This window comes from Lepidochelys olivacea (assembly GCF_965140295.1).
Source record: "Lepidochelys olivacea isolate rLepOli2 genome assembly, chromosome: 7".
In the NCBI taxonomy this organism is placed as follows: Eukaryota; Metazoa; Chordata; order Testudines; family Cheloniidae; genus Lepidochelys; species Lepidochelys olivacea.
Genome location: NC_140417.1, coordinates 14,933,128 through 14,947,560, shown reverse-complemented (window position 1 = coordinate 14,947,560; position 14,433 = coordinate 14,933,128).

Genomic DNA, 14,433 nt, shown 5'->3' with positions numbered 1-14,433 from the left:
CCATTAAACAGCACAAAGATCTTAAAACCTGTCTATGAGAAGTGCTAATAAATGCTAAACAAATTTCACCGCTACACCCTATGGATACCTCTATCCACAGCAGAATGGTTCACTGCACTCACTAGGGCTTCTGGCTGTAAGACGATAGACAGAATACAAAGAAAATCTGAATCACTGGTGTGATATGGAAATGAATAATTAGAACGTAAATTAAACATTATCCTGTAGCGTGTCTGTTACACAAATATCATAAAGTTGCAATGGGAAAAATAAGTATTAAGTTAAAGGTTGACTAATGTAAGTCCTAGTGGATAAATTTGTAGATATTTAACAGTATTACCAACTCCTGCAATTTTATTGAGCGTTTTATGGTATCTGGTGTTTTTCTTAATGCCTTAGTTCCTGTAGTCATGGGATTAGGTGAGAATTTCGACCTTCATTTAAATAAACCATAAGTTTCTCGCTCTCATGGTTGCAGAGAAAAGTTTGAAAATGTGACCTGAGTGCTCCCCACAAGCTCAAAACCAAAAGACAAAAAAGAACCTAACGTATATTACTGTAAAATAATTACATGATTTTGAAGCCACTCTCATGATTGTTTGAGGGGGTGATTTTTTGAATCCTTGAGGTTGGCAGTATTGATTAAAGTCTGTTTTCAACAAAACAGACCAAACCATTTTGATAATCTGGCATGAAGGTGGCAAAGCTACACATTACTTAGGAAGGAAAGACCCTTAAGTGAGCATTTTATTTCTTTCTAAAACACACTCAATTCACCCGATCACTGCTAGTTCAGATCACCCAAACAGCACCCTGCCCCCAGCTCCTGACCTTCCCCATTGCCACACCTGACAAGTAAAATGGAGACATTAAAGTGAAGGAGATTTTAATAAGGGTATCAAGAATTTTCCAGCCTACCTGGGAAATTCTGGAATCTAGACTCAAGGTTTTCATCCACTCATCAACTTTCATTCTCAATTCCTTACTTGTCTGTCCCTTCCTCCCATTCTGATCAGCAGTTGTCTTTGAGCAAGGCAGCTATAGTCATGCTGCATGGGGGGGCGGTTACAGAAACATTGCATGGCATCTGGAGTCCCCAGGAGAAATTCTGGCTTCTGGGAGTAAGAGGTGCACATAGGAGAGTGATAGGTTTACCACATTTGCGCAGAGTACACCATGTTCAGCCAGCTTTGTCTACTTATTTTCCCTTTCAAACAGCTACCAGCATGTGACCACTACGAGGCACTAGCGAGCACTAGCAAGGAGCAGCGGTGGTGTTCCCCAACAGGATTTTGCACAGCCCCTGTGCGGGCATATGGATCAGGGTGTACTTCTTGCACCCTGTCTCCTCTACCCCCTTGTGCACCAGTGCCAGAATACAGCCCTCTATTTGTATTTATTTCCACATTTGTCTTGTGAAATGTGCAAATGGATGACTCAGATGGGCAATGTGGCCCGGTTAACTTTTCTGTTAGAACTTCATTTCCTAGCTTTGTGGGTGGCCTAAAATAGGCCACCCAACGTTGTGTGAATGTGTAGACATACTCCCATGCATTGGATTGCATTTATTGTTTGGCAATTTAGAGGCATGAGCGCTCAAGCAATTTTATCCAATATAAAAACAATCGTTCAGAGAATGAGAGAGAGAGACTGTGGAACTGGTTATTCTGACCACCAAACCAAATCAAATCATGAAATTAAACCATTTGCGCTTACGGGGAAAATGCAAAAGCCATCCTATATCTTGTTTCGATGGCTGGCTCAGCTCAGCACCCGACTGGCATTGTACTCAGTAATGGATGAGGAATGACAAAATACTGCAGCAGTATTGAGTGAACAATCTCTGCTGAGAGACATCCACCTTTATACCCTTATCTGTGTTTAGGTAAACCTGGGAAATTAAAATGTTTTATCCTATTAGGGATTCTGTATTTTGAGGGCTGTCTTATCATACTGCATAATAATTTGTATGTGCCGTACTAATTATGTATGTTGCTGTTCTCACAAGTGATAGTGTATAGGGATAGTTACAATTTCTTTTTGCCATTGCAGTGCCTACATCCAGCCTGAAGCATATCAGCTTATATGAGCAAAATGAGGTTAAAAACAAATATAAGTATCTGAAGCACAAAGTAAGATATACTGGGCAGATCTCACATTTTGACAGCACTCTCCCAGCTGCCTTTGACATAACACGCTCATCAAGCATTTCCCGACCTATAAAGTGATTGTTCTCTCTCTCTCTGGTGGAAATTTTGCAGTGCTCAGTTTCTTGAACGAAAAAAGAGCTATGTTTGTGTCATGCACCAGCTGTTTTCCTTTCTGAAGGAAGATGTGCCGGGGCTAGATGAAAGCTGAAGTCAGTGGCAGAAAATAAGGCAGCCAGATCAGATGAAACACACAGGAAGGAACCGTTGGAGACTTTGCAAGTAGAAACAATGAATGGAATAGTGGTAAAGGAACAAGTGAAGAGGTGGGAGGATGTGGGACTTGAAAGGCTAGTAAGATGAGTGGAGGATAAATGTCCAATGTGTCTCTCAACCTAGTCACCAACAGTATGTTCTGATTGTGAGCGGGTAGCCTGAGAAAAGGCACAGACTGACAGTATCCTAACCACTGACCAGAATCAAAGACGTGTGAAGGGGTATACAGACTACATACTGGTCAAGAAGGGATTAATGACAGCCTGTGGGCTCAATCAGCACTGCCCCACTACACCTGTGAGAGGTGTGAAGCCTGGAGGGAGGGGTTAAAAGGGAGAAAGCCCACCTCAGTAGTGGCTGATTGGGAGAGGAAGTAGAACTGTTGTGCTAGTTCCTTGAAAGATGGCCTGGCTGGGGCCAGGGCCTTTCTAGAGACTGCCTAAAGAAAGGTTAGGCTGGGTCCAGGGGACATTCAGAGACTCCTGAAAGAAGTCCAAAGACCGCTAGATGCCAGAGATTCCTTGGGGCAGGTAGGCCTGGTGCAGGACTTTTATCTTTGCTTTGTTTTCCACAGCTAATGTGCTGTGCTTTTGGTCCTGGGAGACTGAACCTTTACTGTAGCGAAGATACTACTTCTTTATAAAAAAAGACTGCTTCACAGCTGACAGCAGATAAACATAATTATACAGTCAGATAAACATAATTTACAAGACTTTGATGGTGCCAGCTGGTGACTACCAGGAAATCTAAATGTAATGGAGTATGCTGGCAAAAATATCTCTCTGTCCATCTAGACATTTTTGCACAACCATCACTGAAATATTTGAATACCTCTCGTACCCAGAAAAAGTAAACTGGATGGTATGCTACCATCCAGCACGTGGATCAGCCATATCAAATTGACCTAAAATGTACTGGGGTTTCCTAAGGATGATAATCCATGTGAAATAAATGATGCCAACTAAGAAGGAGTCAATATAGCCACGATCTGGGAAGATAAATAAACATGGTAGTGATGCAGGTAATCTCTCAAGGGCCCTTCCCGTGCAGAATACAAGGGAAGAAAGGGGAAGAGTACTGGAGACCCATTGATAGAGGCACTGGTGAGGTAGGAAGGTGTGGTGTGTGAGGTTCCAGGACCATTGGAAAGCCTTTAGTAACGGCAATCTATTTCAGTAAGAAGGTCCTCCTTTCAAAAGAAAAATCAAGTTCCTAGAGAAGCTTTCATTTAACTCAGATGACCGAGTTTCTACTTTTGGCATACAAAGGAGAAGATGGAAGGATTCAAAGAAGAATAGAACATAAATGGGCTAGAGCAATGTTTGTACGATTGAAAGAAGCCTGGGGAAAAGCAAGAAGAATTAGGTGTAATACTAAATTCTGGAGATTTTGATCTCCTGGGTATAGTGAAATCTGGGGGGACAATTTTCATAAGAGTAAGTCAGAAAATGGCAATACTTTATTTTTGTAGGCTATCTGAATTGCTTAGTGTCAGATACTCACTTACGTAGTGTCTTAGGGCCACTTTAAGTGCCTAAAGTTGCAGATAGGCGCCTCAGGGGATTTTCAGGAGTGCAAAGGCACCTAACAACCATTGAAATCAATAGGCTGGATTAAAATCCCATTGAAATCAACGGGAGTTAAGCACCTAGACATTTCTGAAAATCTCACTAGGTGCCTAAATATCTTTAAAAATCTGGCCCTTATTCCTCAAGTAATCAGACCTGGGACCTGGCCTGGGACTTGAGAGCCTGAGTTCTTTTCCCAGCTCTGCCACTGGACTGCTGGATCACCTTGGGCAAGTCACTTCCCCTCTTTGTGCCTCAGTCTCCTCATCTGTAAAATGGGGATAATGATACTGACCTCTTATGTACAGGGCTTTGCAATCTGCTAGATATTTTTAAGATTAGTATTATTATTATTCAGTGGAATATGCACGGGTGATTAAGGATATTACAACCTGCCCTATAATGAAATGATATCATGTAATGAACCATTGGTGGACTTTGGAAAGGCCATTTAAGCAAAATGAAAGACTAGTCAGATAAATGTCACTCACCAGAATTACACTGGGAAACACCCGAGCGGGTTCTGACCCTTCAAAAATCACTTTTGGGACAGTAGTCAGCTGTGTACCTATTGATGGTAATAATTTAAATGCCATCTCTCTTCGTTCTTGCAGTATAATTAAATGGAGCTTCCTTTCCCTTCCCCAGTCCAGATACTTTTGACTAGAATTGAAATATCACAGAAGGCTAAACTGAAATCCTGTCTCTACCTTCTTGCTTATAAATTAAAGGTGTAGGGTCAAGATTTCAATTCAGAAATCGAATTGGGTCTGTAGGGTTACATTTGCATTGTGTTTGCTGACCTTCCAAAGTGTATTGTTCGCTTTTTAATCTACAATAAGGCCCATGGAGTGCATAATTGTTGTAGGCACTTAGGAGATGTGCTTAGATACAGTCCTTATGGGCACTTTAAAAACATCTAAGATAGGCAGATAGATGTAAGAAGACGTGATTTCCAGCCCCAAATAATTTTCAGGCTGTTTTCCTGTTCCCTACATCTCGGAGGCGTCTGAGGATTATCCCTATTTTACAGGGCAGAAACATAAGGTGACTTGCTCAAGACCACACAGCAAGTAAGTAGCAGAGACAAGGATAGACCCTGGCAGTCTTGACATCCAGCCTCCTGCTCTAACCGGAAGTAATGCTTCTTCTTGGGCCAGTTTTCTATTACTAGTATTGTTTTTATTGTTTGTTATGGTAGTGCACAATGAATCAAATCGGAATTATTTATTTTTCAAAGCACTAAAATGTGCTGGGCACCTTATGGGAAGGCAAGAGGAGAAAGGAGGCTGCAGATCCCAGTTTACTTGTTGCGTTGCTCTGACTAGGGTGGGGAAAGGGGCTGGTAAGACTTGACTTACCCCTTGTGTCCTCATCATAGCTAGTCCTGACTGCTTCGGGGAAGGAATTTGAGGGATGGGGGGTGATCTGATGGTGAATTGCTACTGTGGTGATTGAGTTGTGATTAACACTTTTCTTTTTGTACTTAAACTTTTTTCATTAACCTTTTTGTCCGTGTCTCTGTATGTGTGTTTTAATTTAAAAAATGGTCAGAGTATGGCCATGCACAGTGCATAAATTAGAGCAATTACCACTCATTTCATTTTTTCAAAGCAGAGCATTGAGTATGACATACTCTGTGTTCTGTGGGACCCATTCTAATACCCAGCTTCATGTTGAATAGCTCTGCAGTCTGTGGGCATTTCCAGTGAAATCCACAAGACTCCCTGAAGTCCCTCAATGTGACTAAGAGTATCAGATTCTGGCATTGTAATTACTTCATTTTTTCGTCTTAATGTAATAACATTTAATTGCTGTAAGAAGACATTAATAGAAAGTACAGTACAATATGCATCAGATAGAAGTACTGTCATTGAAACCAATGGGATCATATTCTGGTTTATTCTTAGCATGTTCTCAACATAGTCTCAATTAAGTGTGTGTGTGTGTGTATTTTATTTTTCCCTCCTAAAGTTTGTAATCCGTGTTTACCAGAAATTATAGGCAGGTTGGCTTTCCAACTCCACTGTGCTCCAGGTCAGTTTGATAATATGGGAAATGGCAGTTTAACACCAATTAACAGTCCTTTTTATAATGGATTAGCATTTTGTTCAGTTGATAATTTCCGTAATTAACTCCCTGAGTTTGCATGCACTTTTGAACAGAAATTAGGTACTTTTATCAGTGCTGAAAAAGGAAATGCACAGAACAGACATGGCTCACTGAAAATATTATAATTGGTAATGATCGTGGGTTTACTAAACTTGAGCTTGCTTGTGAAAACAGAACTAGCTGTATAGATCACTGTATGTGTGTAAGCTAAGGACAGCTGCAGGTGGAGATGGAGAACTTGACAAGTTTCTACAGTTCTGATAAGCTCTGCAGTGCTTGTTCTGCAAAACGAATGTGTTCATCCTGCCTTCAGGATCCCCAGGCTTCCAAATTGCTGACTTGCCGTATACTTGGGCCAGATGGTCAAGTGCTCAGCACCCACATTCAAAGCCAAATTTTCAAAACAGCTGAGTTCCCATTTAGACAATTAAATAAGGGTCAGATTTTGCTTATCTGCATTTGGCCAATTTGTCCATTTTATGATCCCATACAAATCATTGTCAAAAATCAATGATATATGTGGTTCTACCAATGGGATAGCAATGGTCTTAAATCATTCTTAATCTTTAATCAACAGCATAGTGTCACCAAGAATTTGATTCTGCCAATGGGAGTTTTATTATTGATTTTTGAGGTAGAAGGAGGCAGATATAAATTGAAAATCTGCTCCTCCTACTCCTAGAGAAGGGGTTTTGTTTGTTTTGTCATGCCAGGCTGTCAGCAACAGAATAATTGGATGTATGCATTGTGTAGCAACCAATCTCCCACATGACTGGGTAACAGCATTTATAAGGGTTTGTCATGCAGCTAAGCAAGAAGCTTTAAAACTTTGGCTCTAGTTAAAAATTAAAATATTCATTTACGCCAGCAGAACTCATGTCACGGTTCTTGACATTTCACGAAATTACCACGTACTCAGTGAAGACATAGATGGAATCTTCTTGGTGTATTTGAGAACCATTTAACTCAACAATAATGGAGCTAATTCAGAAACCTAAGTAATGTTAACGATACCACGGCGTTCATATAAAAGCCTTGGCTCTTTACATTAGTTGCTCACTGGGATTTAAGAATTACACGGGAGAATGCCCACTGGATGCCTCTTATACTGATTCTGCATGTGGGGAAATCCCTGTGATATCAATACACTGAAAAGATCAAGTTTGCTTGATCAATGCTGCCATCAGACATACATGTGCAACCAATTTGGTGGGGTGCTGTTATCCTCAAGGGGTGGGTGGGCTACAAACAGATGTGATGAACCTGCTACATCCTTGCTTTAAGATGGGGTACTAGCTGGTTTCTGCTACAGATCATCAAATCACACTAGATAACAGGATAACCAGTCCCAGGAGTGTAGCCTGGACATGTACCACCGCAATAATTACTGCAGTGGTACAAGTCAAGCTAGTATAGGTTTACTTACATTTTTATTGCAGACAAACCCTGAATGACATATGCTGGAGTCTCATGCTGTCAGTCCTAAAACATCCTCTGAATTTCTAAAAGTTATAGTTTACAATTTCTTAATCAAAAAGTGTTTGTTTAATCCAACATGGGGTGATTCTATATTCGATCTCATATTGACAAATAAAGAGGAATTGATCTCAGAACTAAAAATGACTGGTTGCTTAGGTGCAAATGATTGTGGCTTGATTACATTTGTTGTGTACAAACAGAATAAAGTCCAAACCGATAATATATATTCTTGGTACTTTTAAAAGGGCCAGATTCACAAAGTTAAAAACAATTATCCAAATCAGCTGAGAGTAAAATGTGAATGATAATTGGGAACTGCTAAAGCATATTTTACTAAATGTTCCCAAATCCACAATCTCATAACTGAGAAAAGACTGTTCTGATTTAAAAAACAAGCTGGCTTAAAGGGGTAGCGAAAGCAGCTATAAATTTCTAAAAATTCTATGGGAAAAGTGGAAGTTGATGGTAATGAATAGAAATTAGAAGCTAGGAATTATAGAATATTGATAAGAGAAGCAAAATCACACAAGGAGAACCAAATGGCTAGCAGAGTTAAGGACAATAAGAATGAGTTATTTTAAAGTATATTAAGAACAAAAAGGATGCTAACAGTGGTATTAGACTATTACTATGTGTAATGGTAGAATAGTCAATAATAATTAGGCTTGGTAGAATTTGTAATTTCGACAAATAGTGGTGTTTGTTTTTAAGCATTTTTTTCCATTTTCATCATTTCAAATTTTCACAGTTGCAAAAAATTATGAGGGTAGTTAATCACTATTTAATGACAGGATATGTGGAGCTTCAAAGAGTTAGAGCTTTGTACTGTTAAAACACAAATTGTCAACATCACATGTCAAAATAAAAAATTAAATATCCTTAAATCAAACTCTATTAAATCCTAAAGCAACATTTTTTCTTATTTTGCCAATCTATACATTTAGATTATTGTCAATGGAAATATTTCTTTGTCAGTTTGTGTGTGTATGGTGAAACCAACATATACTGACATTTACTGATGAAAATCTAATCTTTCCTAGCCTAATAATAATGAAGAAAAGGCTAAAGTGTTCATTACGTGGTTTTGTTCTGTATTTGGGGGGGAAATCCATGACTATTGATGTCATATGATGCTGTTGGAATGGAAATTATTTCATTGGTAACTCAGGAGGATATTAAATAGTAGCTACTAAAGTTAAACTTTTTAAAATTAGTATGCTTTGATAACTTGCATCTGGGAGAGTTAAAAGAAATGGCCAAGTAGCTCTCTGGAGCATTAATGTTGATTTTCAATAAGTCTTGGAATACTGGGAAATTTCCAGAGGACTATGAAAAACTCTTGGGAGTCATGGTGAATAATCAGCTGAACATGAGCTCCCAGTCAAAGGGCTCATGCTATCCTTGAATATCTCGACAGAGGAATATGAAGTAGGAGTAGGGAGATTACCTTTGTATTTAGCACCTACATGTCCACTACTGTATATTGTATCCAGTTCTGTTGTCCACAATTCAAGAAGGATGTCAGAAAAATTGGATGGGGTTTAGAGAAGAGCCATGTAAATGATAAAAGATTTGAAAAACAGGCCTTCCACTGATAGACTCAAGGAACTCAATCTATTTAAGGATTAAAATAAAGGATAAGATGTGGCTTGATCATAGTCTAAGTACCTACATGGGCAGCAGAAATTTGATAATGGAGGGCTTTTCAATTTAGCAGATGAATCATAACAAAGTCCAAAGTCTGGAAGCTGACGCTATACAAATTCAGATGTAAAATAAAGTGAGAATTACAGGGTAATTAATCAATAGAGCAATTTATCAAGACTTGGAGTGAAGTCTCCATCACAGGAAATTTCTAAATATAGAGTGGCTGTTTTGCTAAAAGATATGCTCTAGTTCAAACAGGAATTAATTCAGGGATGTCTTATGGCCTGTGTTGGGGAGGAAGTGGTCACAATTCTGCCTTCTGGCTTTATAAGTGAAGATGATCTAGAAGGTCACAGGTTTGCTTCTCACTGCTGACAACTCACACATGCTCTCCCCTCTTAACTAGTGGGGAAAGCATTGATGCTGGAGAGAGGACACATTTGTGTTTAAGACATAGATTATTCTAAGGAGAAATGGTCAAATAGAGAAATAATGGGAAGAAGATGATATCTGATCTTTTATAGAATTAGAAATTTGTTTCTGTTTTAAATTGTTAAGAAGTTGATTCAAATTTTCTGCATATGGGCAGGATATTTACTTTCTATGCTTGCTGTTCAACATAAGGTAAACACTCAGCTGATCCACTTAAGATATAAATAAGTAGTTTAATGCACTTTGTGGTGCATAAAACAGATGTTTGAAAGCACATCTGTTAGATGTTCGGGTTTTTTAGTCACCTTCAGTTTTTTATAATCTGATCTCCTTCTACAGTTGTATTAAAGACTATTTTCAGCTGTAAATGTGCACCGGGCCATCTTAAGGATGGGGTGTTTAGGAGTCTACAGTCAATCTAGGTCTGATTCCTAGCCCTGGCATTCATGCCCCCGGGCTGGAAGAGGCTGAGACCACTGCAGAGAAAGTGTACATAGCTCCTGGGGTGAGGGAGCGCCTTGTATCCTTTGACATTGTCCTGTCTAGCTGCTTAAGGAGTCAGGCTGATGGACTGTAAAGGGAGCCACATTCTGTCATCTTCAGCTGGAAGGATGTGGTGGCTGCAGTGCAGGGGATAAAACTGTTAATGAAATGATGGGATCTTCCAAGAAAAGCAGAGATCCTTCTCCTACCAGAGAAAACTGTCAGTTGATGTAAATCGAAGACAATGAAGCTATGCTGATTTGGCCCAATACCTCTCTAACACACTGCTGCAAGAACCCTACTGGCCTGCTTTCATATTTCAGCAATGTGTTCTTTCTTACCTTGTGCATGGTATATTTCAAACATTACAATTGATTTAAGATTTTGTGCTGTTAAGTACAAAAAGAAGCCTAGCTTTCAGACCACTTGCGGAAGGAATCCTTTCACTGATTCAAAGCCTGGAGATAGGCCTGCATTTCCAACAAATGTCTTCATAATACTTAATATTCAATAGAATAAGAGGAGAATAATGAGCACGGCCATATCCCAGGTTAGTAATTACCTCTGTCATTATTAATTTTCTAAAGCAATCCAGTCAAATGAGTCATTATTATTTAAAATTCTTTAGCTAGGACTGATTTGATTCTTTCTCCCTATTGTGCCTAATTTCATGTAATGTCTGACTACAATACAGAGCTAAGGATCCCGTGTAATTCTAATATAGAATCATTATAAATAGCCTGATTCTTTGATTATAGCCCAAATGGATCTGATGCTTTGTTACTTTACTGAGCTTTAATCACTTTTGAATGAAATGGCAACATTTACTAAAGGTGGCTACAACTATATCATAAGCAAAAAATAACACACTGATCTGAGCAGAGTTATTTGAACCTGCATTACAGAAATATATTTATGGCTTGCCTTCATTTAAATCTTCTAAATAAATTTATCTATTCAGTGCAATGTCTTTTGAATCAAATTAGTCCCAACAACTGTGTTGTTTTTTACAGATGACACATTCAGTGTGAAAGTAAATGTTTCTATTCATTGTGGGCGTGACATAACATGCTACCCAGGCTATTCTGCTGATTGATGAGTTCATCCCAATTGTATCCGATCAGCAGGCTGACCACTAAGAACTGCAGGTGAAACTATAGCCTCACCTGATTAAGATGAAACTGTGCCCTGGAAAAGTGTGAATGCAGTGTCGTAAAATCAAGTTGATGCTCTATTAAAGGTGCCATCCTTCACATGACGGGTCAGATCCTTAGCTGGTGTAAATTACCATAGCTCCATTGAAGACATTGGATTTACACCAACTATACTGATTTACACCAGCTGAGGTTCTGGCCCAAACATTTTAAATGAGGTCCTCATCTGTGCTGGTCATCTACAACACTTTTCTAAAAGCGTATGGAATATCCTGGGAACACATTAACTTCCTCACTCTTTGTGAAATAGAATCATAGAATCATAGAATATCAGGGTTGGAAGGGACCCCAGAAGGTCATCTAGTCCAACCCCCTGCTCAAAGCAGGACCAATTCCCAGTTAAATCATCCCAGCCAGGGCTTTGTCAAGCCTGACCTTAAAAACCTCTAAGGAAGGAGATTCTACCACCTCCCTAGGTAACGCATTCCAGTGTTTCACCACCCTCTTAGTGAAAAAGTTTTTCCTAATATCCAATCTAAACCTCCCCCACTGCAACTTGAGACCATTACTCCTCGTTCTGTTATCTGCTACCATTGAGAACAGTCTAGAGCCATCCTCTTTGGAACCCCCTTTCAGGTAGTTGAAAGCAGCTATCAAATCCCCCCTCATTCTTCTCTTCTGCAGGCTAAACAATCCCAGCTCCCTCAGCCTCTCCTCATAACTCATGTGTTCCAGTCCCCTAATCATTTTTGTTGCCCTTCGCTGGACTCTCTCCAATTTATCCACATCCTTCTTGAAGTGTGGGGCCCAAAACTGGACACAGTACTCCAGATGAGGCCTCACCAATGTCGAATAGAGGGGAATGATCACGTCCCTCGATCTGCTCGCTATGCCCCTACTTATACATCCCAAAATGCCATTGGCCTTCTTGGCAACAAGGGCACACTGCTGACTCATATCCAGCTTCTCGTCCACTGTCACCCCTAGGTCCTTTTCCGCAGAACTGCTGCCTAGCCATTCGGTCCCTAGTCTGTAGCTGTGCATTGGGTTCTTCCGTCCTAAGTGCAGGACCCTGCACTTATCCTTATTGAACCTCATCAGATTTCTTTTGGCCCAATCCTCCAATTTGTCTAGGTCCTTCTGTATCCTATCCCTCCCCTCCAGCGGATCTACCACTCCTCCCAGTTTAGTATCATCCGCATTCAAATATATTAATATTATTGGAAATAGAACAACCTTAAAAAAGTCAAGGTCTTAGCAAAATCTAACTAAAACTAGTATTCCTTGTTTTACAGGAAGTCCTATTTGTAGAAAAGTACAAACGTAAAATGCCTGGAAATGAACAATTGAGAGATCCCGTCTACTTCCCACTGCCATATAATCCTGTCAGTACGTGTATTTTTTTTTTAAACCTGTAACAGGAAACTAGGCAGAAGGGATTGGAGAGGGTTTATGATAAGCTCCACAATAAAGCAGAGAGCAAAACAGCTTTAAAAATAAATGCCCAAACACTTCATTAAAGGAGCTGAAGCTGCCCAGTGGGGCCTCCGACCCTTCTAGAATGTGGGGTGACAACTTTAAACCTGAAAAGCAGAAAATAGAAGTTTACAGTACATGCCACTACTGCAATGCATCCTTAACTCCGCTGTCCTCAAGTGACATCCCAACACACAAGAGCCATCTTAATTGTATTGTGTCATGCTGAAGCGAAATGGAAATGTGGCCAGCTGCAAGGGAGGGATATCTTGGGGCGGGGGTGGGGGGAGAATTAATGCTGGGAGGCTTAATGAGCTGGTTTTCCAGGTCCATTAGCACTTTTTTGAAGCCTTCATAGCAGATCTAAGCAAGATCTATCAGAAAGAAACTTAGAAGTTAGTCATCTTTTCCCAACTCTTAAAGAGTGAAGACAAGATCAGTGGAAATGGTGCCTTTACCAAGATGCAAAGGGCTTAGTAGATCAGTGCTTTAGTCCTGCCTCTTGGTGAGTTAAATGATTCCCTGTCATTTAGATAGCTTTACATTATACCTTTTTAATTCATCTTCGCCATGGAGAGGTTGATGAGGATGAGGAGGAGCCAATGGGAACTGTAAATCTGTAAATCAGTTTCCACGGTATGCATCCGATGAAGTGAGCTGTAGCTCACGAAAGCTCATGCTCAAATAAATTGGTTAGTCTCTAAGGTGCCACAAGTCCTCCTTTTCTTTTTGCGAATACAGACTAACACGGCTGTTACTCTGAAACCTGTAAATCTTTGAACACTTGCCCATGCTAGGGTTCAAACACCATCAGCTTGCTTTGGAGGAAGAGAATAGAGTATACATTTGAGGATTGCTCCAAACTTAGTACTGGTGTCATTTTTAATCAGTGTCAGACATGAGGGCATATATCTGTTTCTCAAAAGCCTAGAGGTCTTGGAACTCATATGCAGTGTGGTTGTAGCCATGTTGGTCTCAAGATATCAGAGAGACAAGGTGGGTGAGGTAATATCTCTTCTTGGACCAACTTCTGTTGGTGAGGGAGACAAGCTTATGCAGACCTGAAGAAAAGTTCTGTGTAACCTCAAAAACTTGTATCTCACCAAAGGAAGCTGGTCCAATAAAAGATGGACCTCACCCACAATGTCTCTCTTAGTACTCATTGACAATAAACACCACATCACCTGTGTAATGGGGATATAGAGTGGGTATAAATTACACTTGCACCCACTTTAAAGCTTTTAGTGCTTCCAAAGAGGCGTCGAGAGGCCTCAGTGTAAATTAGAACAATCTGCAATGAGTCACGTCATGGTGTCAGTACGGTATGTAGTTTAAGGCAGTGGTACCTTTCTATAAGCAGGTCTAAAACTAAGTTTTTTATAAATATTCAACTGTTGGAAATGAGGCCTTCATACTGAGTTTTAAAGCCCAAGGCCCTTTAGGTATATTCTGTTTCCAGTCCCAGCTGAGTGGATGTTCATTTTTTTCCTGTGCACTCAGTGACCTTTATTTCTTGTGTTGCTTAGAGTTGTGAAATGAGAAGCACCTGCCTTTGTCACTGCTCTGAGCTCTGCTCATTTTTGCATTTCTCAAGCCAGTGTCTTTCCCCAGAGGAAGGCAAGTCTTGGAACCCAGCTCACATGCTTCCTGGTGCTTTGC